Consider the following 19,231-nt stretch of genomic DNA (forward strand, 5'->3'; position numbering starts at 1 on the left):
TTTGCAAACAAAACCTAGCACTTTGTTGTTGTTGTTGTTGTTATGGCCTAAAAGAGAAAAATATCCAATCTTTGTAGAAATCAAAATGTTTCATATGGTAAGAAGAAGACTATCATGACAGAAAGGCCAGCAACTGTCCTTTAAGGAACTTCCTAAAAGCATGCATTAACCCAACGGTGGAATTTACAACCCTCACAGCCATAGATGTCGAGGGTCTCAGTCTTAGCCTTAACAGGCTCTGATACCCAATTTTATCAACATACTAAGAGTAGATCCATTTCTTAGAACTGGACTGACATTACCCAAACTCACAATAATGACATATGAACTAGAATGCCAATCTATTAGTTTATCATGAGAGCTATAATCATCACAAGAATTAGAACAGATGAAGTCTGTATAATCAGTACTGCCTGTAGGTAGACCTTCATAAGAAGCTATATCAAATAAGCTTGCTTGGTGAACGGGGATTGGAGACACATTACAACATAATGATTAAGACTTAGACTTCGCTTCAGATCACTTAAGCCTGCCACCAACTAGCTCTGTGACTTTGGGCAAATTACTTAAGCTCTGAATTCTTAATTTCTCATCTGTAAACTAGCTCTGTGACTTTGGGCAAATTACTTAAGCTCTGAATGCTTAATTTCTCATCTGTAAAGTGGGGATAATGACGGTCCCAACCTGTAGAAGATACTTTTTGGGATGTCTTCATAGGTCACTGGTTCACTTCCTTTAAGAATAACCACCTTCCCTCCATCCCTCCCTCCTTCCATAAGTTTAGGCCTCCAATGTCTGTGTTTTTATGTTATGACCTTGTACTGTTGTCCACAGGGAAATAGATGAGAGATGGACTCCTTGTTTAGTTAGGCTAATCGATTCTGTCTCCTAGGAATTTGCAATTTAGACCCAGAGATTCCATCCAGTCTGATCTGTTTGCTTGAGTGAAGTGATGTAAACTTGGGACTGGAGGCTGCTGCTGTAGAGTAATGATGCCCGTCCATGTGCTGCCAGAGTGAGTTGAGGCTGGTCTGCAGAGAAAGGGAGAGAGGAGTGAAGCAGACTTGCCTAGGGAAGTAGAGACTAGGACCATAGGCATCAGAAAGAGAGAGATCCTGGGAGCAGTGCCTGCCAGCTCCCTTTTCCAGGTCCTGCAGAGGCTCAGGGGCTGTACCTTTTCTGGTGACATCCCTGGGTTCTCTCGTAAAGCTCCTCTTCTTGCTTAAGCTAGTTAGGGTTGGTTTCTGCCATTTGCAACAAGAGAACCTTGACCAATTCAGCATTAATAGTATTTTTAAGGAATCAGTAAGTTAGCACATGTAGAACACATGTAATAATAGTATTCCTGCCACTGGGATTGACAAATTGACTCCTTCAAATCAAGGTCTTCTCTCTTTGTAAGGGCTTGAAGGCTGTCAGCAGTTTTCTGTGACTCTCCTATTTCTCCGCCTCCTTGGCTAACCATCCCCATTCTGATGGACTCATCTCTTTAGATATGATGGCACATTTTATCCTGTTCAGACATGACTTGTAGGGTTGGGAGCCATTCTCTTTACAGTGATTTTGTATTTCTCCTCTCTGATCCATTACATGTTGGTTACAATGAACTCCAAGATGACCTTTAGACCTCTTTCATTTCCAGATTCCTTTAGGCCACTTCAATGCAGTTTCCAAACACTGACAGTAGTTTATGCTCTACTTGGCTTGTCTGTTCATGGGTACTGAATAAGCTGAGAGGTCTTAATGACTCTGTTGTCTGTCCTATTCTCACTCTCCTCAGATTCATTTATAGATTTCTTAGGGAAATTTATAGGGGCTGCAGCCGTGCTTTCCTTTCCTTTTCTTTTTTTTTTGAGGAAGATTAGCCCTGAGCTAACTGCTACCAATCCTCCTCTTTTTGCTGAGGAAGACTGGCCCTGAGCTAACATCCGAGTCCATCTTTCTCTGCTTTATATGTGGAACGCCATCCCAGCATGGCTTGCCAAGGGGTGCCATGTCCACACCTGGGATCCGAACTGGTGAACCATGGGGCGCCAAAGTGGAACGTGCGCACTTAACCGCTGTGCCACCGGGCCGACGCCAGCCATGCTTTCCTATCTCAGCTGCTCTAATGCCACCATTATTAAATACTACTCTCTTGATTTCTCTGTTACCATTTCTTGAACCCTACTCTTCTGAGAACCTTCTCAGTGATGTAGCCAAGGGCAATGGAGGAATCTGGGGAATAGCATGTAGATCAAGTTGACCTGAATATTACAGAATAAGTGGGAGATGGTGCAGGAAAAATGGGTTGGGGTCAGTAATGGAATTGCCATTAAAAACAAGAGTAACAATGCAGATTCTCACAGGTTGGCAGAATCTCCATGTCAGGAAAGAGATAAACTTGAAGCCCAGATGCTTTCTACCTCACTATCACTCAACAATGCCTGCTGATTCCATTATATTGGCCAGCAAGAGCCACTGCTCTCCCATTAGCACTGCCACTGCAGACTTGCTATTGCCACCATTTTTACTGCTTTTACTGGAAGTTCTTCAGTCACAAGTTCTCCCATGTGAAGGACGCATTTGATGTCAGTACCATTTTGGAGGCTAGAACAAATTGTTTTCTTACTTGCATGAAAATTACCAGGCTGACATCGTACAGGCTAAAAATGTTCACATAGCAGGACTTCTATAAATAGATCCGAAATACTAAATTGTATCGAGTGGGATTTCACAAAAGCCATCAGATATGTACATATGGTTTGTAAAACTTGTCGTATGGAAAATGTGACCTGCTAAAGTACTGAGATATGGAAAGTTGAGAATTTTCTTGAGGGGAAAAAAAAACCTCTCACAGATAAAAGATTTACATTGCTTCACTGATTGAGTGAAAGAGCATAATTCTCTAAAGGTAATGTACCTTTGAAGGACAATTTAGAATATTGTTCAGTTATTATGGACTTTTTTCTATGTTAAAGAAGTAGTTTACTGAAAGAGGATTTTATTTTTTAGTTGGTTTGTAAAAATCTTTAGTATACTAGTAGTTTTATTATATGTAGAAGATAAACAATTTCTGATGTATTGCCATATTACCAGAGTGTGGCTTCTATATTACTAATCAGCTCATCATTTATATAATTAATATGTGGGTAATATATAAATATAAATATATATGTATATATAGTCTCAATGTCAGTTATCAATACATTGAAATTCAGGCCAAATTTACATTTGCAGAAAGGGAGTAAAATATTGAGGCTTTTAATTGGATAGTTCAAATCAAAAAACAGACTCTAATCAATAGGTGACTAAATATTGAGATAATTGTAGCAAAGCTTTTTTTAAATGTATTTATATGATTGATCAGATTCTATATTCCATTTTTCTATAATGACCTCACAGAAATTCGTATTTGTAAATCTTTGTATTATCATTATTATTCTAATTGACTAGCAGGATTACTATATCTGTGCAGTTTTATTGGTTTTTGCAGTATCTAGGAATCAGTAAATAGGCAAGTAAAGCTAAATTTAGAAGACAAACTTGGAAAAGATAAAGGAATAGAGTCCAATGCTATGGTTCCACAGAGACCACTTTTTTCATACCTTTCTGCTTCTTCTCTCCTCACTCTTACCTGAGGAATTTACCTGATAGTACATTTCATTCTTTTTTTTCATTTTTTAAAGATCAGATCAGGCTTCCAGCTACAGCAAATTGTAGTGTGTTTACCCAAACCTTCTTTCTTTACCTTGAAAAAAGTATTCGGCTTTAATTTTGAATCAGATTTAAAGGCAGAGAAAAAACAGGCTTATCTGAAATCCATAGTGGAATCCAAAATGCTGCCCATTAGGTTTTCCCTGAGCTTTTGATGTACTGGTCACGGGGTAAGAAGCAACTGAGTTTCCCCCAAGAAAATGATGATGGAACTAGTAAAAATGGGCCCCACTGGATACAACCAAAAGAGATATCCTTCTTTTTCCTGCCAGCTGGCACAAAACAGTATCATTGCAACAACTTAAGAAAAACTGATTATTGTCTCAACTGCTGGCATCAGAATTCTTCGTAGGGAGAATTTCAAACTGTCTTTGTTTTGAAAGAATGCCTCAATAAGTGATTGAGACCCTGAGGTCTTGGATATCAGCTGATGACGAAGCTTTAGAGAGGGAGTCAAAACTGCTTAGTTTGGGAATTTGCTCTCTAGGAGGAGAGAAATTCTTGGTTGCTAGGAGAATGTCAAGAAGATCTAGACAGAGGAGGGAAAGGGCCTGTCAAGAGGGTGAGCATGACCCAGGATCATGGCAGAGGGGCATGAGAAACCATTGGTGGTAGGTGGCTGAAAGGACTTTAAAGAAGAGAGTGTAACAAAATACTACTTTGAGTTGTTCTTCAGGCTGTTCCTGATGGGGCTGCTTGCTTCCTTTAGCTCCCAGCTCCCAGCTTTTCTGTGCAATCTACCACTCTTGCAATGTTTCGATGGGTTTTTTGGTTTTCTTGGCATTGGAAGAGCTCAGAAGTGAGTCTTCAGGGAGAAAGAATAAGCCTGGAGGCAAAGGTGAAAACAGAATCCCCCATCCCACACCCTTGCCCTGGTAATGCACAAAAATCCTTGGAAAGGCTTTTGAACTTGTATAAACTATTCAGGCTGATCTTCTAAATCTTAAGGGGCCAGGTGTCTCCAGCTGACATCTAGATTTTATGAGAGGGAAAGTGTTTGTTTCCTTAGTGTAGGCTTGCCAGATAAAATACAGGATGCCCAGTTAGATTTATTTACATTTTAGATAATGCAAGGGGGGACTTTTTTAGTATAGGTATGTCCCAAATATTGCATGGGGTATGTTTTTGTAGCAATGAGTCTTCTCACGAGGGCTTCCACAGATACCCAAGGGAGCTACCTCATTGAATTTGGGCCTCATTCCCAGTAAACAATATAATTTCTTGGAAAACAGACTGGGATCTAAGCCAAGGCATGGTCCCATGGAACATACCTTCCTCATTTCTTTCTGCCTCCTCTTTCCTTCTCACTCTTACCTTTCTCCTATAATTACTTCCTGCAATTCTATAAACTAAGAGAAGAAACTGAGAGGCAGCACGTGGTTAAGTCTCCTCCTCCATAAAGGGAAGATGATAATGCCTCCTGATGGGGCTGTGAAACTTCAATGAATTAATATATGTAAAGTACTAAGAACAGTACCTGGCATAGGTAGTAGCGATGTTTGGCTCTACGCCCTAGAATCTAGGGTCTAGAATCCTTTGACAATTGTAGTCACCACTGTTGCCCTTCACTAATCTATTCTCCATATATTAGCTAGTGACCTTTCAAAAACGCAAACCTGACCATGTCATGGCTTTGATTTAAAGCCTTCAATGATTCTGAATAAAGACCCACTGGGCCCTGAGTACATTTGCTTTTACCTATTTCTCCAACTTAACTGCTTGTCTCTCTTGCCTTCGCTTTGTATTTTCCACGCCTTTCCGTGCTATCGAGGTGCTGCACACGCTGTGCCTTTTCCTCCGCCCCACCCCCAAATTCACCATGTCAATTCACACTCATTTTTCAGTCCCTGTCAAACGGAAGGCTTCCCTGACCTCCTAGTCTAGATTACAACTCATAGTTTAGAGCACCCTGTACTTTTCCTTTATAGCCATTTATTACAGTTTCTAATTATATATTTGTGTGATTATTAAATCATAAACTCCATCAGGACAGGGACCATGTCTATCTTGTTAGCCATTATAGTCCCCAGGCCTACTATAGCACCTGACACATGCTAGGTACTGAACCAAAAAGAATTGGGTTTTTTTTGTTTTTTTGAGGAAGATTAGCCCTGAGCTAACCACTGCCAATCCTCCTCTTTTTGCTGAGGAAGACTGGCCCTGAGCTAACATCCATGCCCTTCTTCTTCTACTTTATATGTGGGATGCCTACCACAGCATGGCTTGCCAAACGGTGCCATGTCCGCACCCAGGATCCAAAACGGCGAACCCCAGGCTGCCGAAGCGGAACATGCGAACTTAACTGCTGCGCCACCGGGCCGGCCCCCAGAAAATTGTTTTTAGTGAATTAGTTATGTTAGATCAGGAGTCAGTACTACAGCCCATAGGCAAATCTGGCCCCCTACCTCTTTTTTGCATGACCTGCAAGCTAAGAATGGTTTTTATATTTTTAAATGATTGCAAAAAGTCAAAAGAAGAATAATGCATTTTGTCACATGAAAATTAAATAAAATTTTATTTCGATGTCCATAAAGTTTTATTGGAACCTAGCCCTGCGTATTCATTTATGTATTCTCTATGACCGCTTTCGTGCTACAGTGGCAGAGTTGAGTTGTTGTGAAAGAGGCCATATGGCCCACAAAGCTAAAAATACTTACTCTCTGGGCTTTTACAGAAGAAGTTTGCAGACCCTTGTGTTAAACAATAGTAATTCTGAGCTCTGGGGCAGCTTGTGTACAAAAGCACCTGCAGGTGGCTTTTCTCAATGGTTAACAGTTTGCTTCTATTGCTGAAACAAGTGATCTATTTATTTTGCTTAGTTGGTAGGATTAATTAAAGAGACTTTCCTTTGTCCTTTGTTTTTCTGCTTCTCCATCAACAGACAGAAGCCCCCAAAGGGGATCAGTCATATGGTGTACTCCTTTGCAAGTGGTGTGATCATGTAACTGTTTTTCCCCCCAAATCAGAAGATTTCCTCTTTCTTTGGCTAATTCATGAATTCCTTTCTTAAATAAGATAATGAGCTGATAGGTGGTAGCAATGAATTTAAATAGAGCGCCTACATTTTTCTACCAACTTTCCTTCAACTCATAAACTGGGAACGGCTTAAAAACTGCTGTCTCTCTTCTTTTAGAAGGACTATATCCCTTTCCAGTACAAATGCGTACTTACCAGAGCGACACTTTAAAATACACGTTAAAATCTAACAAGGTTTTAAGATAGTTTCAAAGTGATTTCACTGTAGTACTAGATAACCATCCCAACAGGAACAGATGAACTGTTGATTCCTTTAAATGATTTAATTTAAACATCTAGTCTGAAATGTAACCACTGTATATGCTCTTGGCTGCTGAATTCAAAGATATTTTTAGTGATAGAGTAGACAAAGGGGATTGTACTGAATATAGGTGTCTTTCTTTATATAATACCTTTTACTTCTAAAAACCAGTTTGTGAGTGGAAATAGATTTAAGTTGAATAATATTCTAAAAAATGCCTCAGAGTAATTCACTTATAAAGTCAGTATTTAATCCTTCATTTATCTCTTCTTTATTTTTTAATTTTATTTATTTATTTTTTTTTGAGGAAGATTAGCCCTGAGCTAACTACTGCCAATCCTCCTCTTTTCGCTGAGGAAGACTGGCCCTGAGCTAACATCCATGCCCATCTTCCTTTACTTTATGTGTGGGACGCTTTCCCCAGCATGGCTTGCCACACGGTGCCATGTCTGCACCTGGGATCCGAACCAGCGAACCCTGGGCCGCCGAGAAGCAGAACATGTGCACTTAACCGCTGTGGCACCGGGGCCGGCCCCTATCTCTTCTTTAAATTCACATTTTCACCCAATAGATCTATTTAGATTGGAATTCCCCTTGTAACGATAAAAGGAAAGATTAGGCAGAATACCAACATACCAGCAGTAAGATATTTTGGATAAAGTTAAGATCTTATTCATAAAGGTATCCCGATTAATAAAAGTAGCATTAAAATATAAAGTTCCTAAATTATCTAAAATAGGTATAGAAATTGAAGTAAGACAAAATAAATAGAATATTTTATTAATGGAAGATGGTATCATGTACATTATTTATGTATCTCACAGAGCAAGAAAAGCAATTATTTGACCCAGTTTAGAAGGTGATATTTCTAGACCTTTACCATGGCATCAGAAGATTTCTTCTTTAGGATGCTTAGCCATTATGAGCTACCCTATCATAAAGAACTTACATATGATTGGGTTACACTATTTAAGAAAGCACTTACATATATAAAAATATATTATATTTGCAGCAATATAACACAAACCTTTCTCCATGTGCTTTAATATGGCTCATATTATCATTATTAAAACTGTGACACAGGATAGACACTATAATATTCATTGATGGTTATCAGGCACTTAACCCGAGTTTTTGGAAGCTCAGAGAATGTATGTGTTACATGGGTAAAAAAATTTTTAAAAGAGTACTTAAATTTTTATTGTTTGACTCACTGACAAACAATGGGGGAACTTTCTAAGCATTAAACAATGGGTTTTAAAGATGAAAAGGCTTCCCAAAAGAAAAGGAGAGGAGCTCTGTAAAACATGGTAGATGCAAAAAGGAATTCAAGAAGCATTTTGCAAGGGCTTCTATAAACGATGAGTTTCCCTACAAATATTCCAGCAGGAAACTAGCAAGTCAATTAGCGATGACACTAGTGTTGACTCACGGGTAGAGTAAAAATCAACAAAAAGTCAAATAGTTTTTTCCCCCCTTATGGATAATTATGGGGGAAAAAACCTTAGGAATATTTTCATTTCTAAACCATCTTTTAAATTAGATGAAAAGAAGCATCAGATCAAGTAGCATGAAGTGTAGTGAATATTCTAGATTCAAGTGGAGGTTTGTGTAAGTTCTTCATAACGTCAGATTTGTTCGAAGAACTTTCATTTTGAAGTTAGAAGCTGCCCAATTTTCAGTTTTTAGTTTTCCTTATTTTATGAAATAATGGGGAGAATAGATAGAAGATTCACATATATTTATTTTTATATCTTTACTATGCAAAACAGAAAGTTGTTAAGCCTATGTCAAAAATTCCTTGGCAATTTTACCAGTCCTTGAAATAGAAAAGTCTGGGAACCAGTGACCTGGACTAATTGATAAGATAGATTTATAATAAAATAATACATAATTAGACTGCTCCTAGAATACTATTCTAGTTAATAAGGTTTGCCCATTATGGGTTAACCTTTTCATTTCAGCCGTGCTCATTTGACTCAATTTGATGTGCATTATTGAAAGCCTTCAGTTATGCCGGTCATCGTCTTAAGTGACACCCATGCAAAGATGCATAAGCATGGCCTTTGCTTTTCAAGAACCGACTAGATTAGTGCAAGAGATAGACAAAGAAACCTTTATGATCTCTCTTCAATGTGATATCTGTAATCAGAATCATAGATGTGTGTGTGTGGTAGAGAAATATGAAGTCAGGGAAAGAGTTGTGGTCAGAGAAAGCTTCATAAACAAAGTAACGCTTCTGCTGGGTTTTGCTTGATGGATGGGAGAGTCCTGCAGGTGAACGTGGAGGGGAAGGCTATTCTACACAAAGGGAACCATGTGCCCAAAGGCATTGAGGCTTGAAAGAGCAGGATCATTGATACTGATGGAGCAGCCATTTCAAGTGTCAAATAAAGGAGCGGCCAGAGAAGAAACGTGAGAAGGAGCCTGGAATCAAATTATAAAGGGGCTTGCATGTTTTGCTGAGATGCTTGAACCATATTTGACATGTGCCTAGATAATCTTTGAAGGGTTTTAAGAAGGAGACAATTGGAAATCTTCCTAAAAATGTATTGGTATCTCCCTTCTGCCATAGTAGAATACATTGAACATAACTGAATCTTTTACTGATGATTGAAGATCTTTCAGTGATATTCTCATTGAACATCAGTTCTCATTTTACATTGAACACATTGAAGGATAGAAGGTGGAGGATGTGGGCCTCTTCCATAAGGACCCAGGAAATATTTCTTGAAGTTTCTTTATAAAATCAAATTACTATAAACTTATTTTCTCTTAATTTGACTCATGCTTGTGAATATTAGTAAGGGGCTGGGGGAAGACATTTTGGTTGACAGCTTCTAGCAATTGGATTTTTCTTAATTTTACTGTAGAAAATCACTGGTTAATAGATGGTATCCACCTATGTGCTGAGTAAAGAGTAAAATTGTGACCCTTAGAGATGGAATTTGGAGATTCATTTTATGAGAATGACAGTATATTCATCATTTATTCATCATTTTTTCCCTATTCCTTTTTTTTTTTAAGATTGGCACCTGAGCTAACAACTGTTGCCAATCTTTTTTTTTTTTTTCTGCTTTTTCTCCCCAAATCCCCACAGTACATAGTTGTATATTTTAGTCATGGGTACTTCTAGCTGTGGTATGTGAGACACTGCCTCAGCATGGACTGATGAGTGGTGCCATGTCCACACCCAGGATCCGAACCAGCAAAACCCTGGGCTGCTGAAGCTGATCACTCAAACTTAACCACTTGGCCACAGGGCTGGCCCCTTTCCCTATTCTTTACTTAGCACATAATAGCTACTGTGTATATGTATGGTGAACTGAAAAGAATTTGCAATGTAATTGGTAACATAATTTTTCTGAGGAAACTAATTAGTGATTAAACTATGGTAGTTCTTTTTTTTTTTTTTTAAAGATTTTATTTTTTCCTTTTTCTCCCCAAAGCCCCCCAGTACATAGTTGTATATTCTTTGTTGTGGGTCCTTCTAGTTGTGGCATGTGGGACGCTGCCTCAGCGTGGTCTGAGGAGCAGTGCCATGTCCACGCCCAGGATTCGAACTAACGAAACACTGGGCCGCTTGCAGCAGAGAGCGCGAACTTAACAACTCGGCCACGGAGCCAGCCCCCTAAACTATGGTAGTTCTTTGATGTGGTTTATCTTTGTATATAAACAGGGAGAACAAGTGATCATAATGCATTTCACCCTTTCAAAGACTTTACCAAAGATCTACACAAAAGGATGTTAAAAAGCTTTAGTCATATGGGCACATTACAGGGGATATTTCTGTTTAAAGGGTGGAGTCTGAATCAGCCCTGATGGCCTAGTGACTAAACTTCTGCACTCTCCCTTTGGCAGCCTGGGTTCAGTTCTCAGGCATGGAACCATGCTGCTAGTCTGTCAGTAGCCATGCTGTGGTGGTGGCTCACGTAGAAGAACCAGAACATGCAACTATACACAACTATGTACTGGGGCTTTAGTGGGGGGAAAAGAAGGATGAAAAAGGCAGGAGGGAGATTGGCAACAGATGTTAGCTTAGGGTGAATCTTCCCCTGAAGAAAAGAGAGAGAGAAAAAAAAGAATAGTCTGACTTAGAGATAGGAACAAAGGTAGGAGATAAAGTTTCTCTGAAGGGGAAAGTGCCACTTGTAAATTTCCCCAGTGTTAGAATTTGCACTGTGTTCAGTAACTCTGAACATTCTGAAAAATGACCTGCCTATTGGAAGCTTCAGGTTTGCAGATGTTCAAAATTCTTCCTTAATGTGAAATACCAATAGGAATGTTAGTACCAGGAGGCTGGGTGTATGGGCTAAAAAGTGATAAATAATCCTATTGTGGGCAAGGGTGAAATAGAGAAAAAAATAATATAAATTATATTTGAGGGGTGATGATCTCAGCATGGTTGGTTAGTATAAGAAAGAGAATCTAGAGGTTACTGTAGATTGCTTTCTGGAGTTATGAGCCCAATGTGTTAGTATAACAAAACAATCTGAACATCAGAGAACAGCTGTTTTACAAACAAGTTGAAAATATCACCTAGATCTTGAACAAGACTTGCAGTTATGTGCAGTTGCTACACATCTGAAATACTAGATGTCTTTGTTTCCAGAAGATCATACTAGATATTAGAATATAGAATATTCTTTTTTTTTTTTTTTGAGGAAGATTAGCCCTGAGCTAACATCAGCTGCCAATCCTCCTTTTTTTGCTGGGGAAGACTGGCCCTGAGCTAACATCCGTGCCCATCTTCCTCTGCTTTATATGTGGGATGCCTGCCACAGCATGACTTGCAAAGCAGTGCCATGTCCACACCCGGGATCCGCGCACCCGGGATCCGAACCCGCCAACCCGCCACCAAAGCAGAATGTGCAAACTTAAGGGCTGCACCACCAGGCCGGCCCAAATATAGAATATTCTTATTCTGATTATATTCTAATATAGAGTATCAGAACCCCGAAGCATCTCAAAGCTTGAGAGTAGTAAATCAGGAGAAAACCAGGAGTCTTAATTTACCTTGGTTGTAGTAAAAAAAAGTAATAAATGGAATAGGCTGAAAATAGGGGTTTAGTGATAGACACTTAAGAGATTTATATATATATTATATATATATTATATATATAATGTATATATATATATATGTCTGTGAAGGTTATGTAAATATAATCCAGATACTTCCTTGTCTCTTGCCCCCTTTAGCAACACGTAACCCACCCACAACATTCCCTTTTCTCATTCTTCGATATTTATGGGTATTCCCAGGAGATTTTTCACCGGAAAAGTCCTATGGACTATCTATGTTTATTTTCCCTTTTTTGGCACGAAACCCCCTTCTAGGGTACTGCTGAGCGCCGCCACGTTCTTGGCACCACTGGTTTCCGCCGGGGCTATCACTGCAAATACACTAAACATCCTGTGGTCCAAAGTCTCTCAAAGTTCATTGGCAAAGAGGATCAGGACACTTAATCGTCTTCCCCTGACATTCTTAGATGGGTACCAAAGCACGAACTGTACCCAGTTTTAGTAGTTACAATCCTTTCGATTCTTACAGCTCCGGTGGGAAACTGGGGAAATCCTAATGCAGATCCCACCAGGCTGCCACAGAATTTCTCGTCTTTTCATGCGTGAGGTTTTGCTGCAGGGTCAAGCTTCCGGTGCCAGACTCCCTCTTTCCCCCAAGGAATAGCCTTCTGGTATCGCTTGGGCTCACTCGGGGCTCTCCCTGCTACCGTTCGAGGAAGGGAGATGGACGTCTTCGACTTTGAGATTGGCGTAAGTGGGACCACCTATTCAATCTTTTCAGAAAAGTAACTTATGTCTCGTGACAAACGCCGGCATAACGCAGAGGACGTGACTAAAAGGTAATTGTTAATGGAAATTATTTAAATACTTTTTAAATGAACGATTGCGAGACACACAAGGAAACGCCAGGTTTGCAGATACTTTTATTAAAGCTCTTCCGGGTGGCCAAATGCCAGTGGAACCGACGGTAGGAGTAGAGTGGACAGTGAGTGAAAACTTGTTGAGTGACTCTCAGGAAGAGTTAGCACTCAAATTTCAGGTATACAAACTCATTCTAACCACTCCATTCACTAGACCTCATGATGAGGTTCCGCAGGATCCCAGCTCCAGCTCAGGATACATTACTCATTGCAGGAGATTTTGAATTTTTCTCTTCTCTCTTTCCAGCTTTTCCCAACACCGGCTGTGAGGTTTGTCCACGACTCCTCCAACATTTAATGGGAAAGGCGCTTAGAAGAAGGCAAAGTAGGGAGGACTTTGCGGCTGTATTTCTCAAACCCGTTAAAGGGAGAGCGATAATGGGTGAGGGGCGTGCAGACTAGCTCCTTCCTTGCCCAATCAGGTGCACAGGAAGATGTCCTTTTACCAATAAAAATAAAGTTCGCTTTCCGGAGGCGGGAGGGTGAGCCTTGACTGCCAGTTCTCCAAAGCAACGATAGAATAGAGGACATAGAGTGATTGGAGGTAGGACCAACCCAGGAAAAGGGGCGCGGTGGGGGTGGGGGTAATTCTGAGCGGCGGCTGGACTGGCCAGTGGAGTGCGAGGGTTGCTGTTCCTGTTGTAGTGTTGCTCGCCAATCAGGAAGGCGAGGGAGTGGGCGGGGCGGGGAAGGGGTGGGAAGAGCTCGCAGCACCGCCGGGCGCCCGTCGGGCTCTGGGAGAGAGAGAGAAATCCGGTTAAAATCAGAGTCGGAGGGAGGTTTAACCACAGATCGGTTCCGATCGGATTATTCCTTAAAGGGGACGCGCCATTGTCAAGAGAACGGAGCCTGGGGCCCGAGGGCGGGGACCGGCGGCGCCTGAGGAGCGAGGCAGCTGCACTTGGACTGGGGACGGGTAGGTGTCGCCTGGGGAAAGGCACTTCATTTTACTTTCTCTTCCAGCCCTAGGGGCAGGCGCCGGGATGCCCGCCGACCGGCGGCCGCAGCCCTGGCGGGAGACGGTCGCCGGCCCTTTCGGCTGCCCTTCCTGATGGGAGCCGAGGGGGAGGCGGGCCAGGATGGCTGGCAAGCTGCGCCGCCCGGGCCAAGACTCGTAACGGACGCTAAACCGCGGCGCAGCCCCCGCCTCAACCGAAAAGCCGCCGGAGCGGCAGCGGGTCCTCGGGGAGCGCCGCGCGCCCCGCTCCCCCGCGTGCCGCTGCCTTGCGCGCCCCCTTCCCCGCGCGCGCTCCCTTCTGCTCGCGCGCCGCCTCCTCGCGGACTCGCAGGAGCCGCCCCGCGGAGAGAAAGGCGGCGGCGGCCAGGCGGAGGGAGGTCGGCGCCCACGGTTTCGCCGCCCCAACCCTGAAGCGAGGGCCGAGGAGCTAACTTAGCGCGGCGGCCGGCGGCCCCAGGGCGGGAAGGGGCGCTGGGGACCCCTGGAGCTCGCGGAGTCGCCAGTCCGGCCCAGCATTGTCCCGCTTTTCCTTTGCGCCCGTCTCTCCGCCCACTGCTCGTGGTCGTGGGGAGGGGTGCGCGTTCGGGCGCTGTGCCCGCGCCGCTCCGGGCCGGTCGCGCACCCCGAGACCCGGAGCCTTCCGGAGTCGGCCCCCCGGACGCCGCAGCCGCAGCTGCTGCCCGCCGTCCGGGGCGGTCCGGGCCTTGGAGTGTCTGTGCTGCTCTCGGTCTCCGCTCCGGCGCCGGCTGCCTGGGCGCTGAGCTCCTCCTAGCAACTTTTCTTTGCTGATTGATGGAAGTTGTGGCTTCCGGGCGGCAGGTTCTTTGGGCATAATCTCGTTTCCTGCGTTCTGGAGAGGCTCATTTCAAGGGCGCAATGGTTCTTGATTGCTGTCGTTCCTTTCCTCCCATCCCAGTTTTGTTCCTCGGCACCTGAAATCGCTTGTGTCGTGGATTTGCAATCATATGAGAGCATTAACTTCTCTCAGGCCAAGAAAATTTGAAAAGAACAACAACAAAAAGGCGGGGGCGAGGGGTGGGTATTGCTGATGAGGGGCAAGACTCTACGTAGAGCCGAATTTGCCTTAACCTTTGAACTGTGGAAAGTATTACTTCGACTTACTGGCGGAGGCTCTTTTGGAAGGGGGAAAAAGCAAAACAAAAAAAACCCCAGGTTGCTAGGGCGTATTGGATTAGGAAAAAAACTAGACTTTTGGTAGAAATAAAATTAGTTTGTAAAATACTGTTCTGCCTAGCAGATATCTTCCGTAAAGTTAATTTCTACTACTGAGACCATAGGTATTATAATTGGTAACAGCAACTTTTACTATTGATAAAACAAAAACAAGTACATGTAAGATTTTTTTTCCATCTTGAGCAGTATTGCTCTGCTATACCTGTCAATACTTGCTGAAGTCGTCATATTTAGAAACAGCGCATTCCTGGTTAGAGACCTAATATAGAGAAGGAATGTTTTCATAAGCATTCATTTTTGACAGTTTCTTCTTGTGCAGTACTTTGTAGAGTACTTGCATGTGCGAGTTACAGGCCTATAAACAAAGTAGCAGTGGGTGTGTTATTCTGTAGTCTTTCTTTTCTTTTCTTTTCTTTTTTTTTTGCTACTCATTATCAAAAATAGCATTCCATCCTGTCTTTTCTTCCATTTTGAGTTATTTTGTAAAACACTTCTCTAGAAGAGTGAGTTTTGTTGGAACCCTGGCCCAGTGTTTTGTTGTTTTTTAAAGCAATACTAACAACTTTCCAAAGTGTTCATTGATTAACTCACTGTCTAGTAACTTTTTGAGTGGGGTGAAACATTATAGCCTAAATTCAGAGGCTCAGCAACAGCAACAAAGGAGAAACTATACTTGGGCAACTGAAAGCTGATTTCAGATAATAATGTTTGAGAGAGACTCTATTCTTCCTACAGAATTTAGGAAATTTAGACACACAAAACATGTTCTTTTGTAGTAATCTTGATGGTATCTGGCATTGTCACACCTAATATTCCCCCCACCCTCTTTCATCCTCTTCTGTGATAAGGATTGTCAGGCAAGCTTGTGGGCAGAATCTTCCTTTCCATTTTATAATAGAAAGTAGAAGATTTAAACAAGTTTCCAAATTTCTATCTTTGTTTACTTACTAGCTTATTTAAACAATAGAGGAGAGAATTTCTGAACTTTTAAAAGCACATGTAAAGAAAACATTCAGAAAGAATTACCTTTGAAATATCTAGGACATGTTTCCTGGAAAACATGTTTTTTCCTGTGTACTTTTCACATTGTTTTAAACACATTGTCTGGTATGTATACATTGCCAAGTCGTTTCTTGAGTTGTGAACTGTCCTTTGAGATCCTTGGGAACTGGGACTGTCCACCATTTCTGTGCAAATTCAGTGTGTCACCTAGTGCCTTTCTAGTGCCCAATAAATGTATTGTCTTAGGTCTTTGTGACAAAAAAAGATGATGTTCAATAGAGACTGCTTAAGAGACTTAATTTTTTTTTTTTTTTTAATAAACACGTTTCTGAACAGATTACACCAAAGAACAGCAATTGGGTTAGTGTCTGGGGAAGATATATTAATCAAGACGCTTTTTGTTCTATACAAAAATGTGATTTTATTGTTTATAGTATCTCTTTCACAGATATCTTTTGTGATATCAATAACTTGTCGCAATTATTAGAACTAGGTTTAATCTGTCAACAACATCTGTTGAGTACTTATTTAAGGAGTATCATGGAAAGATAAAGTAGAAATGGATGACCGCCATTGCTCTCAAAGGTATGCAGTTTAATGAGGAGATGCAAAATTATCATCCATAGGAAAAAAGACAGTGTGTATCTCAGCACAGAAACTGGTGTGAAGTACCAGTCACACAGGATTCACGCCAAAATGGTAAAGGAATAGTCGAATGAGAGAAGAAACCGAGATGAGGTGGGAAAGTTTTCTTTGCTTTATATAGCAGATTTTGTGATATATTTAAAAATAGATTTTAAAAAAATATGTTTGGGGGTTGGCTGGGTGTATGTTCCCTAACTTGAGCTATTTTTATCTACAAAATATTTTTTGGGGACAGAGCATGTGCTCTGAATTTCAACTATTGTTACCTCACCAGAGAGATCATCCATCTAACCCAGCTCAACTGTCGCCTTTTCTGCAAGCTCTTCTTCTATTCTAGTCATAAGTGATGCTCTTTCCTCTCGCTCCTGTAAAACACTTTGACAGTACAAGCCATACTCTGACTTACAGTATGATTATGTATTTCTTCATTAGATTGTGGACTTTGGTAAAAGCCATTAACAAAAGTTGGACCTCCTCCCTCCCTTTTTTACTGTTGCCTAAAGTATGTGAGCAGTTTTATTAGCCCACCAGTATTCTGTAAAGCCGTAAGCCGTAAAGAAGTTCAAATTATTTTACTTGGGGAAAATGTATATGTATGTTTGAAGGCAAGACCATTTTTTTCCTTATCACCAAAGTTTCACATGCTCATTGCAGAATATTGATGTGAAAGAAATATATAATTTAGAAATTAAAAGTGCCCCCATAACGCTGCCCTTAGCATATTATAACTATTAGTAATGGTTTGGTGTTTATTCTTCCAGTTCTTTCCTTTTCTTTTATTACCTTCAGATAGGACTGCCTTAAACTATCATACTTGAAATTTTTCCTGAAGTAGTTGTTTACTGGGAATGGAGAAAAATAATAGATTTTTACACACTTATTTATTATTAATTTCTCCTGGTTCAGTAATTCTGATTCTTTTACCTTTTCTTGAGATACAAGGCTGCTACCAGTGTGTGTGTGTGTGTTCAAAATATAGCCTTCATAATCATTTCAAAAATTGATCAAAGCCGGGGCCTGGCCTGGTGGTGCGGCAGTTAAGTGCGCACATTCTGCTTTGGTGGCGCAGGGTTCGCCGGTTTGGATCCCAGGTGTGGACATGGCACTGCTTGGTAAGCCATGCTGTGGCAGGTGTCCCGCATATAAAGGAGAGGAATATGGGCATGGATGTTAGTTCAGGGCCAGGCTTCCTCAGCAAAAAGAGGAGGATTGGCAGCAGTTAGCTCAGGGCTAATGTTCCTTGAAAAAAAAAATTCATCAAAGCCTGTGTCCCTGAACAGTTTACCTGCCTTTACCCTAAACATTTTTTGGAGTACATGCTCTAGGCATAATCTCTTTTCATTTCTTGATTCTCCTCATCTCTAGAGAGCCATTAAAAATTGCTTTGAGGCTGCCAACAGGCACTCTTCATTGTAGCCCAAGGAGGAATGTAGGAAGACATTTGTTCATGATCAAATCATATCCAGAGGTTTTACTTTCACCTCCTGTTGCTCATTTTGAAAAGGGAGCTACAATTTAGGCCAGTGAAGTAGGTGATAAGATTCTGTTGTTCTAGGAGCTTCTTTAAGCCAACTCAGAGAGGAAAAAGGTTTTCCAAAGGTTCCTGAATAGAAAGCCCAGCTGTAAGCAGCCAGTTGGCCTAGTCAGCTGAGAAATCTCCATTCGTTCAGCAAATTTTTCTTGAGAACTGCACCTACTCTAAGCACCGTGCTAGGCATTGAGAATAAGATTAAGTCTGTTTCTACCACAAGCTAAGAGCGCCTCTGAATAGGATCCTTAAATAGAGTGGTACATGTGGATTAAAGGTAGTGTAAACAAAGGGCACAGCTAGGTGAATTTATGATTCACTCGTGTTTATTGTTCTGCAAAGCTTTTTCCAAAGTCTCCTAGCAAACGAACCTGGTCTTCCATAGGAGGTGGGTTGGGGTCCAGGGAGCCTTTTAAATTAAATCCGTCCGCTCTAGAATTTTTTTTTTTTTTTTAATTTCAAACACTGCTATTCTTTTGGGGCAAAATATTTCTGAAATTCTGCATACATTGATTTCTTTGTACTCTACAAGGATCATCCATTTCAAAGACAACCATTGTGAGACTACATCTGTATCCTAGCAGATAATCAGATAATTCATAGTTTGCTGATAGAGTAGTAACATGTTCTTTTAAACTCAAAATGTTATAATAAATATATTCCTTAATCAGGATTTTCTTTAATGTTATGAAAATAATTATTATTTTGAAAAGTCGCTTGTATAAAATACAGTCTGAAGTATTTTTAACTTTTACACAATAGACTGTGTCGTCATCGTCCCCCCCCCTCACCCCTGCCCCTTTGCTCGATCTTTGTATTTCTGGGGAAGGAATTGGATTACTAAGAAAGGGACTTTGTAGGACTGTCATTGATGGAATCCACCCAGGCCAGGGAAGAGTCTGACAGAGGGGTAGGTACGGCCTATGGAGTTTGACCGTAATGCAACAGTTATAATTTGTCAAGTTTCATGAAGAGTTAAGATTTTAAAA

General features: G+C 41.3%; 1 protein-coding gene across 1 annotated transcript in view; it reads left to right on the plus strand.

The window, feature by feature from the left end:
• Nucleotides 1-12,935: 12,935 nt before the first annotated feature.
• Nucleotides 12,936-19,231, plus strand: part of LOC124236837 (protein furry homolog-like) — a 244,218-nt gene continuing 237,922 nt past the window's right edge. The window contains exon 1 of the mRNA XM_046655776.1: nucleotides 12,936-13,831. The gene's annotated coding sequence lies outside the window, so the exon portion shown is untranslated. The remainder of the gene's footprint in view (nucleotides 13,832-19,231) is intronic.

This window comes from Equus quagga, chromosome 3 (assembly GCF_021613505.1).
Source record: "Equus quagga isolate Etosha38 chromosome 3, UCLA_HA_Equagga_1.0, whole genome shotgun sequence".
In the NCBI taxonomy this organism is placed as follows: Eukaryota; Metazoa; Chordata; class Mammalia; order Perissodactyla; family Equidae; genus Equus; species Equus quagga.